This window comes from Tachyglossus aculeatus, chromosome X4 (assembly GCF_015852505.1).
Source record: "Tachyglossus aculeatus isolate mTacAcu1 chromosome X4, mTacAcu1.pri, whole genome shotgun sequence".
Taxonomy (NCBI): Eukaryota; Metazoa; Chordata; class Mammalia; order Monotremata; family Tachyglossidae; genus Tachyglossus; species Tachyglossus aculeatus.
The window spans coordinates 49526461-49537225 of record NC_052098.1 but is presented as its reverse complement, the minus strand read 5'-3'; positions in this window follow the sequence as shown (position 1 = coordinate 49537225).

The following is a 10765-nucleotide window of genomic DNA, read 5'->3' as shown; positions in this document are numbered from 1 at the left end:
ACTGGAAATAAATCTTGGTGGGTTTACCACTTTTTAGTCCACGAGTCAGTTCTTTAGTAACTTCAGGGTGCATATTGTGAGGCACCAATATGAGGAAGAAATATAAGGCTCTTTTCTGTTCATTTTAGCAACACCCCAGTGAATGCTGGGAGGAAAAGATATTGGTTCAAAAGACACCTTGCATTTCTCTCTAGTTTGGGTGCCTGTCTTTGCCTTCTCCTGCCCCTTTGATTTGTTTTCTTGCTGCTTTACTGCTGGCCGGGTGAGGGAGGGGTTCCTGATGGTCCAGCAGAATGAGTGGAATGAGATTGTGAGACAAGGAAGCAACAGTAAAAACAACGCTTTTGTGCTGCTGCAAGGAAGGGAAAATCTTTGTGTGTTCACAGAACTTTTCAGTCACATGTACATAACCAGTAGGTGAACTTCACTGCCAGTAGGATCTACAATCAATCAATCATATCTAATGGGTGCTTACATTGTGCAGAGCACTAGACTAAGGACATGGGAGAAAACACTACACTATCAATCCATCAACCAATCGATGGTATTTCTAGAGCTCATACTGTGTTCAGAGCACTGTACTAAGTGCTTGAGAAAGTACAATACAATATCAATCAATCAATCAATGGTATTTAATGGGTGCTTACTCTGTACAGAGCACTGAACTAAACACTTGGAAGAAAACAATACAATACCAATCAATCAATCAGTGGTGTTTACTGTCTGCGGGGCATTCTACAAAGTACTTGGGAGAGTACAATACAATATCAATCAATCAATGGTATTTATATTCACCACCCTCTGTGCCCCACAGCACTTCCATCAATCCATCAATCAGTGCTATTTATTCAGTGCTTACTGTATGCCCTTAGATGATAAGCATTGTTCTCATCACAGGTAAGTGTAAACCTCTGACTTCTTCCCTGGATTGAGTTTGCAAATGGCCAGTTTGAGGGCATGAATCCTGTGAGCTGGGATCTCTTTCTTCAGCACCTCCTCCAGTTTGGGGAAGTCGTAGAGTGGGGGGTCAAAGCTGGAGATCAGAAAGACCTGGACCTCTTTCACCCCCCGATCCTGGAGTTTCTTTACACAGTCCTCCCGAATTTCCCGCAGGATCCGGTCCGCATTGTAGGATTTGGGTTTTCTGATCCTGCAGTTCTCCAGGTCCATGTCCACCTTGGTCCGGACAAAGTAGAATCTCTTCCCCATCTGCCTGATCTCATGAGCCAAGTCCGCGTGGTTGGACGTGAACCGCTCGGAAGCCACCAGGATGAAGAAGTCGTAGCGGTTGAATGCTACTTTCTCCAGATATGAGCCAGTTTGGAAGTCGGGGGTCCCAATGCCGGGGAGATCCCAGTAGTTCACATCTAAATGTTGATAACATGTGGGTTCCTTGGTGGTCTCCACCACACCAGTAAGAGCTGAACCCTCTTCTTCGTGGCCCACCCCCCGAAGAGCATTGATGAGTGTGGATTTTCCGGAGCCTGACTCCCCCGTGACAGCAATGTTCAGGCGTTCCTTGGCTTTTTTCAGCGCCAAAGTGATCCCAGAAGCACTTCCTTTATTTCTCTCTATTGCCCCCTGGATCTCAAGGACAAGTGGGAGGATCTGTATAAAAAGAACAAGAGAAGCAGCATGGCCTAGCGGAAAGCGCCCGGGCCTGGGAGTCGGAGGACCTGGGTTCTAGTTCCGGCTCTGCCAACTGCTTGATGCACGACCCTGGATGAGTCGTTTGACTTCTCTGTGCCTTAGTTCTCCTGTTCTCCCTCCTACTTAGACTGTGACCCACATGTGAGATGGGGACTCTGTCCAACCTAATTCACTTGCATCTACCCCAATGCTTAGAACAGTGTTTGACACATAGTGAGTGCTTAACAAATACCATAAAAAAAAACAAGGCATGTGAGAAGAGTGAGCCTTAAAAGAGGAGAGGTGGTGTTGGCTGGACACAAAGAAACCCACCTCCAGATGAAATAAAAAAAGACCTTGCATAATCAATCGATTCATGGTATTTATTGAGTACTTCCTGTGTGCAGAACCCTTGGGAGAGTACAATACAATAACGATCAATCAATGGTATTTATTGAATCCTTACTGTGTGCAGAGCACCATACTGAATGCTTGGGAGAATACAATACAATATCAGTCAAATAATTGTGCTTATTAAGCACTTTCCGTGTGCTTAATAAGTCACGATTTCTGATTGGCTTGGCAAGACCTGGTCCCAGCCCTGGCAAGTGGAGAACTTCCCCTAAGAAGAGAGGAAACCGGAGCTTCTGTGAACTTGATCTCCTTTGCGACTATGTGATGGTCAGCTGGTGAGTACTGCCATCCACAGGACATCTTCCTTGACAATGGTAATGGTAAATTTTAGGTGCTTACTATGTGCCAGGCACTGAACTGAGTAAGCATTGGGGTCGACATAAAACAATCAGATGGGACTGTCCCTCTCCCGCATGTTATATTGTACTCCCCAAGAGCTTATTACAGTGCTCTGCACACAATAAGTGCTCAATATATACAATTGAATGAATGAATGAATGAATGAAAGGGGCTCACAGTTTTAGGGGGGAGTAGAATAGATTTTTAATCCCCCATTTTCAGATGAGAAAACTGAGGTGCAGAGAACTGAAGTGATTTGCCCACGACTGCTCAGCAGTCAAGTGGTGGAGCCAAGATTAGAACCCAGGTCCGTTGGCTCACAGGCTGGTGGTCTTCCCACAAACCACATGGCTTGACTTCAGCATCCCACCCTGCTTCTTGAATCCACGTCACTTTGAAGAGAGCTTACACGGGCGTAAACTCCTTGTAAGCAGGGGTCCTGGCGGTCGACTGTTGTATTGCACTCTCCCAAGCGCTATCATATCCCGACTGGATTACTGCATCAGCCTTCTTTCTTATCTCCCATCCTCCTATCTCTCCCCACTTCACTCTGCTGCCCGGATTATCTTTCTTCAGAAACGCTCTGGGCATGTCACTCCCCTCCTCAGAAATCTCCAGTGGTTGCCTATCAACCTTCGCATGGAGCAAAAACTCCTCACTATGGGCTTCAAAGCTCTCCATCACCTCGCCCCCTCCTACCTCACCTCCCTTCTCTCCTTCTACAGCCCAGCCAGCACACTCTGCTCCTCTGCCACTAACCTCTTCACTGTGCCTCATTCTCACCTGTCCCACCGTCGACCCCGGCCCACATCCTACCTCTGGCCTGGAATGCCCTCCCTCCTCACATCCACCAAACTAGCTCTCTTCCCCTCTTCAAAGCCCTTCTGAGAGCTCACCTCCTCCAGGAGGCCTTCCTAGACTGAGCCCCTCTTTTTCCTCTGCTCCTCCTCCCCTCCCCATCACCCCTACTCCCCCCCTCTGCTCTACCCCCTTCCCTGCACACAGCACTTGTGTATATTTGTACATATTTATTACTCTATTTATTTTTATTAATGATGTGTATATATTTATAATTCTATTTATCTATTTTGATGCTATTGATGCCTGTCTACTTGTTTTGTTTTGTTGTCTGTCTCCCCCTTCTAGACTGTAAGCCCGTTGTTGGGTACGGATTGTCTCTATCTGTTGCCGAATTGTACTTTCCAAGCACTTAGTACAGTGCTCTGCACACAGTAAGCGCTCAATAAACACAATTGAATGAATGAATGAATGAATGCTCTACACACAGTAAGCTTCGATAAATACCATTGATTGATCAAAAAGAACTGAAAATCCAATGTTTTCCCGTAAATCCCAAATCTCATGAAGTGTCCAGGCAAGCCCTGGCTGGAATCTTTGAGTCTCACCTTTCTCTGATCATCAGTCAGTCCGAGGCTGAATTTATCATCAGTCAGGTCCTGAATCAGTTCTCCTGTGGAAAGAGACAAAGAGTCAGTATCCTCACTCAGCACAAAGGGTGGATCTTTGGGGATATTGCAGTGGGAATTCAATATAGTAATAATAATAGTAATAGTAATAATAATAATGATAACAACATTTCTTAAGGGCTTACCATGTGCCAGGCACTTTACTAAGCGCTGGGGTGGATACAAGCAAATCTGGTTGGACACAGTCCCTGTCCCAAGTGGGGCTCACAGACTAAGTAGAAGGGAGAACAGTTATCGAACGCCCATTTTACAGATGAGGGCAACGAATCATAGAGAAGTGAAGTGACTTGCCCAAGGTCACATAGCAGGCTAATGGCAGAGCTGGGATTAAAACTCAGGTCTTCTGACTCCCACACCCATGCTCTTTTCCTTAGGCCATGCTGCTTCTCAGATGTGTGATAAAAACCACGATTACTACTGGCACTGTATGGTTGGAGGAAACACATCTTGAATTTATGCATGCCTTAGTAATAATAACAATACTGAATTAAGGTTCTTATTAAGCGCTTACTCTGTACCAAGCTCTGTGCTAACTGCTGGGGTAGATACCAGATAAACAGGTCAGACGTAATTCCTGTCCCACATGGAGCTCACAGTCTAAGTAGGAGGGAGAACAGGTTTTGATGCTTTCTTGTTTTGTTTTCTATTGCTACAGCTGTTCAATTTCCTGTTGTTCAATTTTTCTCTGTGTATCTGTCATAATCAATAATAATGGTATTTGTTAAGTGCTTACTATGTGTCAAGCACTGTTTCTAAGCACTGGTTGCTTAAATAATAGCAACTGGTTGTAAGATAATCAGGTTGGACAGTCACTGTCCCACCTGCAGCTCACCGTCTAGGTAGGAGGGGGTAGGATTTACTCCCCATTTTACAGATGAGGAAACTGAGTCCCAGAGAAGTTAAGTGATTTGCCCCTTCAATTGCAAATTCTCCAAGGACCAAAGCTCAGTACGCTTGTGATGATGATGACGCGGGGGTGACATTTCTCACTGTCTTCCAACAGTGGCCCCAGTCCCCAGTAAAACCAGTAGAGAAAGGAAATGAAACTTACTGAGATTTGCAAAGCATTCCTCTGGAAATTAAACAGAAATATATTCAATTTTGACTTTTGGAACCCCTCTAGACCGTAAGCCTCCCCCATCTCCCCCCAGACTATAAGCTTGTTGTACCTGTCCACCAACTCTGTTATATTGTACTCTCCCAAGTGATTATTTCCCAGACTAAACCCCCCTTTCCTCAGCTGCCCCTCCCCTCCCATCACCCCAAATTGCCCCCTTTTCTCTATCCCCCATCCCCACCCCACAGCACTTGTGTATACATGTACATATCTATAATTCTATTTTATTTATATAATACCTGTTTACTTGTTCTGATTTATATATATATATAATTCTATTTATTTATATTGCTACTATTGATGCCTGTTTACTTGTTCTGATGTCTATCTCCCCCCTCTTAGACTGTGAGCCCGTTGTGGTCAGGGATTGTTTCTCTTTGTTACTGAATTGTACTTTCCAAGTGCTTAGTACAGTGCTGTGCACACAGTAAGCACTCAATAAATACGATTGAATGAATTGAATGAATGAATATAGTGCTCTGCACACCGTAAGCACTCAATAAATGCCATTGATTGTTTGATTCACTGGAACATTGAGCAGGGTTTGTTTCCAATACAGAGCCACATTCATCTGAATTGTTAATGAGGGAATAGTTGGGGCATTTTTCTTTTATTCAACTAACACTTTTCTGCCCTTTGGCTTATGGATTTCCTTAATAATAATAATTGTGGTGTTTGTTAAGCACTTACTATGTGCCAAGCTCTGTTCTAAGCCTTAGGGTAGATGCACGATGGTCAGGTCCCACACGGGGCTTACAGTCTAAGCAGAAGGAGAATGGGTATTGGATCTTCATTTTGCAGATGAGGAAACTGAGGCCCAGAGAAGTGACTTCCCCAAGGGCAAACGGCAGATGAGCGGCAGAATTGGGATTAGAACTCAGGTCCTATGTCTCCCAGGCCATGCCACTCCCATTCCTTCCTCCTCACTAGCTCTCCTTTTCTCCCTGCCAGATTCCCTATCCCTTCTGACTCACTGCTTTTTGAATGGGTTATTATTTTCTTGACTTAAAGGTGTTATCTAGCCTCCCGAACTCCAGGAAAATGCTCTAGAAATCGATGAATACTTGAGTTCAGAGTTTTGCGATTCACTGGTATCGTTACTGATATCTGGGGGAAATAAACTGGAGGGTCTCAACGATTTCGACTCCACTATTTCACCAGGGCCCCGAGAGCTGTGCGTTTGGATCATCTCCATCTCCATCTCTTCCCTTTTCTGTCTGGATGCTTCCGTTCCAAACTCCTTCTAGATTTCCCCGTTCATTTCTTTACCTTGATCCCGGCGTTGTTTCCAGATGAAGTAAAAGGAGGTAAGCAGGAGGAGACCTAAGATCGTGGTGGTTACAACCAGAGCCAATTTCCAGGGGTTGCTTTCCGAGGAACTGACAGCTGAAATCAAACCCCTATACACTCAGTTACAAGCCTAACAGCTGTAGTATTTGTTCATAATTGTGGTATTTATTAATAATAATAATAATAATGGTATTTGTTAAGTTCTTACTATGTGCTAAGCACTGTTCTAAGTGCTGGGGTAGATACAGGGTAATCAGGTTGTCCCACGTGGGGCTCACAGTCTTAATCCCCATTTTACAGATGAGGTAACTGAGGCACAGAGAAGTTAAGTGATTCGCCCAAAGTCACACAGCTGACAAGTGGCGGAACTGGGATTAGAACCCATTACCTCTGACTTCCAAGCCCATGCTCTTTCCACTAAGCCCCGCTGCTTCCTAAAAGTGCATACTATATGTCAAGCAAGAACACAGGCCTGTGAGTCAGAAGGACCAGGGTTCTAATCCTGGTTTTGCCACTTCCCTGCTGTGTGACCCTGGGCACGTCACTTCATTTCTCTGTGCCTCGATTCTCTTATCTGTCAAATGGGGATTAAGACTGTGAGCCCCACATGAGACATGGACTGTTTCCAACCTGATTAGTTTGTATCTATCCCAGTGTTTAATACAGTACCTGGCACATAGGAAGTGATTAACAACTACCGTATAAAAAAGAAAAAAAGCACTTGGGTAGATGCAAATCCAGATACAGTCCACAGTCCAGTAGGTTCCACTGGCCCAGAGCTGTGCTGCTAATTATAATAATAATGGTGGCATTTAAGTGCTTTCTAAGCATTTAGTACAGTGCGAGTGCATACTACAGTGCTCTGCACACCGTAAGCGCTCAATAAATATGATTGAATGAATGAAGGAATATGTATCAAGTGCTGGGGTAGAGTCCAGATAATCCAGTCAGACACAGTACCTGAACCACATAGGGCTCACAGTCTACGGAGGAGAGGGAACAGGTATTGAATCCCCATAATAATAATAACAATAATTGTGGTATTTGTTAAGCACTTACTATGTGCCAAGCACTGTTCTAAGCACTGGGGTGGATACAAGGTAACCAGGTTGTCCCATGTGGGGCTCACAGTCTTAATCCCCATTTTACAGATGGGGTAACTGAGGCGACTTGCCCAAGGTCACACAGCAGAAAAGTGGCAGAGCTGGGATTAGAACCCATGACCTATGACCCATGACCATGATTAGACTCCCAAGCCCAAGCTCTTGCCACTAAGCAATGCTGCTTCTTAGGTGAGGAAACTGAGACGCAGGGAAGTGAAGCAACTTGCCCAAACTCACACAGTAGAGAAGTGGCAGAGCCGGAATTGGAGCCCAGATCCTCTGACTCCAAGCCTGGGCTGTTTCCACCAGGATGTGGGGTTCCCCCATCCAGCAGACAGGGTAGTGACCAGAGGCTGTGGGCCAGGAAGAGCTATGGGGCTCAAACCTTGTTGTTAGGGGACTCCCCCCCACCCCGCCCAAGCTGCTGGGCAGAGTGGAGGCGATGCAGGTTGACAGTTTGTCCTCAAGGAATTTAAGCCCACTGTGGGCAGGAATTGCCTAAGAGAAGCAGCGTGGCTCAGTGGAAAGAGCACGGGCTTTGGAGTTGACGTCATGGGTTCAAATCCCGGCTCCGCCAATTGTCAGCTGTGTGACTTTGGGCAAGTCACTTAACTTCTCTGTGCCTCAGTTAGCTCATCTGGAAAATGGGGATTAAGACTGTGAACCCCCCATGGGACACCCTGATCACCTTGTAACCTCCCCAGCACTTAGAACACTGCTTTGCACATAGTAAGCACTTAATAAATGCCATTATTATTATTATTGTGACTGCTTATTGTTGTGTTACATTCTCCCAAGTGCTTAGTGCAGTGCTCTACACACAGTAAGCGCTCAATAAATACAATTGAATGAATGAATGAATGAGGCTGGGGCAAACCTTCTCCCCCATCACCCCTGAGAATCAGCTAAGTGGAGAAAGCAGCACCCCCTCCCCCTGGGCCCTAAATGGAGGGACCCCACTGGGGGACTTTGAGGCTGAGTCCTTCCACTCACCTGCCTGTAGCTCCTGGGAAGCTGTGGGTCCGAGGCACAGAAGCAGGTATATTATCTCTGCCCACATCATGACCTCCAGAGCTTTGGGTCACACTGGCGTTTCCCCGATGTCTGCATTTCCACTCTCCTGAAGAGATAGAGGTAGGAAGGAAGGAGTCTATGGGGAACTACAGAGCCCAAACTGTCAGCTCCTCGGGGGTGAGGGTCAAGGGAGGGGTTTTTTTAGGATAGGGGAGGCATGGATGTGTTTGGAAGCAGTGGGAAAGAAGCCACTGGGAAGCAAACAGTTGAAGATGGCACTTAGGGAGGGAAGAAGGGAGGGGGCAAGTGTTTTGATAAGGTGCGAAGGAATGGGGTCAGATGCACAGGTGGAGGGGGTGGATTTTGAGAGAAGGCAGGAGATCTCTAGAGATACTGCTGGGAACGGTGGGAGAGTTGAAGAAGGGACAGAAGTGGGGAGGGGCTGGGGAGATTTAAGAAATATCATACCTGAGAATGTCAATTTTCTTAATAAAGCAGGTGGCCAGATCAAGCAACTCAGTTCACATAGACTTGGGAACTATTTGTTAATATGTAACTATTCCTAGGCCATGCTGCTTCTCAAATTTCCTTCAGCTTCCCCTGCAGCTGGCCACCCCGATGTCAACCCATTATATTTCCACTTTTTTTCCCAAACTGCACACCCCAAACCTACACCCAGCCTGCCGCCCCATCACTTCGGGACTTCAATCGTAGGTGATCACACCGGGCTTTGGATTGGGGGAATACACCCTTTAGTTTGCTTTTCAGCTTCTCCTATTCCTCGATCCTCTCTCTCTCCATTATGAGCCAAGCTCCTTCAGGGTTGGCTTTACCAAGTTCTTGGCTCAGGACGGATACAAGCTCAAGGTTCTTGTCATGCTACTTTCCCTTCATCTTCCAGGGGTCCATTATGCTCAGATGAGTTTTAATTTGATTTCCTCTGTGAGTTGGTTTTCTCCTGTACTTCCACCCAAACTCCTGCCCTTATTTTCTCTTACACTCTCTCTGTGGGATGTTTGGGTGTATGAGTTGGGTCAGGGAGAATAACAATAATAATGAATCAATTGCATTAATCCATCAATCAATGGTATTTATTGAGCACTTACTGTGTGCAGAGCACTGTACTAAGCACTTGAGAGAGTATGATACAACAGAATTGGTAGACAGGTTCCCTGCACACAACGAGCTTAATAACAACAACAATAATAATAATAATGACAACAATATTTGTTAAGTGCTTTGTATGTGTCAAGCACTGTATTAAGTGCTGAGGGATAGATGCAAGATAATCAAGTCAGACATAGTCCTTGTCCCACATGAGACTCACAGTCTGGGGAATGAAATGAGAATGAAATCTGTCAAGGCAGAGTAACATAATGGAATGAGTACAAGACTGGAATCAGGAGGACCTGGGTTCTAATTCCGGAGCCACCTCTTACTGTGTGACCTTGGGCAAGTCACTTAACTTCTCTGGGCCTCAGTTCTCTCACCTGCAAAATGGGAATAAAATACCTATTTTCCCTTCCTTTCTGACAGTGAGCCCCAGGTGGGATAGGAACTGTGTCTGATCTATTATCTTGTGTCCACCCCAGCACTGAGCACAGAGCTTGGCTTAATAAATTCCATTAAAAGAGAGGCAGCACACAGCAAGCGCTTAATAGATACTGTGAAAAAAGGAAGGAGATGAGTAACGTGAAAAGAAGCTGGAAGATGTAAGTTAATCAACTGCATAGACTACACAAATGCTGTTATATTGTACCTTCCCAAGTGCTTAGCACAATGCTCCACACACAGTAAGCACTCAACAAAACCCATTGATCGATCGATCGATTGATTTACAGTAAAGGTGTTTTATTAAGTCCAGTCGTGTAGCAGAAATGATCACAGTCTGATCGACACAATATCTTTCCAAGTGTGGCAGTCTCCTTGAATGACTCCTCCAAGGGGCCTACACAGACTAAGCCTACTTTTCCTCATCTCCCACTCCCTTCTGCATTGTCTTGACTTACTCTCTTTGTTCTTCCCCCCTTCCACAGCACTTATGTACGTATCTGTACGTACATCTGTATCTGTACATACGTATCTGTACGGTTTTAGACTGTGAGCCCACTGTTGGGTAGGGACTGTCTCTATGTGTTGCCAATTTGTACTTCCCAAGCACTTAGTACAGTGCTCTGCACATAGTAAGCGCTCAATAAATACGATTGATTGATTGATTGATCTGTAATTGTATTCATTTGTATTGTTGTCTGCCCCTACACCACCACCAGCCCCCCCACCCTATCCCCCCCCCGCCCCCCCCCCCCAACTGTAAGCTCATTGTGGGCCGGGAATGTCATTGTTTATCATTGTATTGTATTTTCCCAAGCACT